The sequence below is a fragment of the Pinus tabuliformis genome, chromosome 1_2, assembly GCF_031772625.1.
Source record: "Pinus tabuliformis cultivar Carrire ecotype Pingquan chromosome 1_2, CPIR1, whole genome shotgun sequence".
Classification (NCBI taxonomy): Eukaryota; Viridiplantae; Streptophyta; class Pinopsida; order Pinales; family Pinaceae; genus Pinus; species Pinus tabuliformis.
Window position 1 is genome coordinate 33165572 of NC_142298.1, and position 1418 is coordinate 33166989.

At 31.5% G+C, this 1418-nt stretch overlaps 1 pseudogene; it reads left to right on the forward strand.

Annotated features, from left to right (window-relative positions):
• Positions 1–892: 892 nt before the first annotated feature.
• LOC149204269 (small nucleolar RNA SNORD36) lies at positions 893–964 on the forward strand (annotated as a pseudogene).
• The last annotated feature ends 454 nt before the right edge of the window (positions 965–1418 follow it).

Below are 1418 nucleotides of genomic sequence, written 5' to 3' on the forward strand. Positions count from 1 at the left end.
TTGACCTAATGCTCTTTCATAAGACCTCAATTGCCTCTTATTCTACACTCTAATTTGATACATCAATTGCCTCTTATTTTACATTGTGATTTGAAGACCCCGTTTGCCTCTTATATTGCATATTGATTCAAAGAAAGTTTGCATAAAACATTGGACAATAAATTTAGTTTCCAAGTGAGATTTTGAAAGAAGATAAAATGAGGAACAACCTAGTTTAAAGTTGAGTTTGCGACCTTACATATACAACCAATGGGAATGAGTTATCTCAAATTGCCACCTTCAACCATCATGATAACAATGTAATGGTGACTTTTGTCTCATTTCAAGCAAATTTAAAATGGTTTTGAGTTAACAAGGATACCATTAAATACAGTTTATATAATGGGTGAAAGTGCAAGATGAAATGAGTGATACCATTATTGAATTAGAGAAAATAGTCATTTGATTAAATGGCCAACCAAAGCATGAATATGTAGCCATGATAAAAATGAGTTGAATAGTGCAGACAAAGAATTCAAACCCCACTCAAAGCACAAACTTGCAGTCAGATTGGAGGATGGGTTTGAAAGGATAAATGGTGTATATTAGAGACTAATTTATCACTTGATCATAGACCAAGCTTGAACTAAATCAAGAGCATAAATTCTTAGTGTGCTTGGAGCATGATTTTGGAGCACAAAGAATGTGTTTCTGGTGGTCAAAGGAACCCAGACATCAACTTTTAGAGTGCAAGGATAGAGGTATGTAAAAACACCATCTCCATATTAATGAAAATGTTTTTCTAAGCCAAAATTGTGTGCACACGAAGTCAAAACACTTGAGTATATTTCACAACCATAAGTGAAGAAAATTATGAGCAATAAAATCATTTTATAGTAGCATTGTTTTGTTGGGAAAATGATGTATAAAAACCATATGTTGAGTTCATTTTGAAGTCAAAACAATCTTTTAAAAATTGATTTTACCTTGTATGAGAAGTATCTATATCCTTGAGTATAGAAGGAAGAATTCTCAAGGCATTTTACTCATAAAATTTCACTCAGGAAATGTTTTGCCTACTCCAATTTAACTTCTTTTCAAATAAGTTATGTTCTACATTTTTAGACAACAAAGATACTTTTAAAAACCCTAGAAATTTTGATAAAGCCAAGAAGAACATCCAAAAGGTTTTTATACTTAGAATCAAGAGAAAAACATGGGTTCTTTTGCTCATTCAAAAGATTCACATAACATAGAAATTTTTTCATGTTGCTACTCTTCAAAAAATCTTGATTAAAATAGTTACAATACTAGTGTATGTGTACATAGAGGAAACAAGAAAAAGTATGTTTTGAAATTCAAGATTTAGGGGTCACAAAGGTACAATTTTCCTAGAATCATGGGTTAGTTTTATGCCCAGGGTTTACATCGAAAATCAG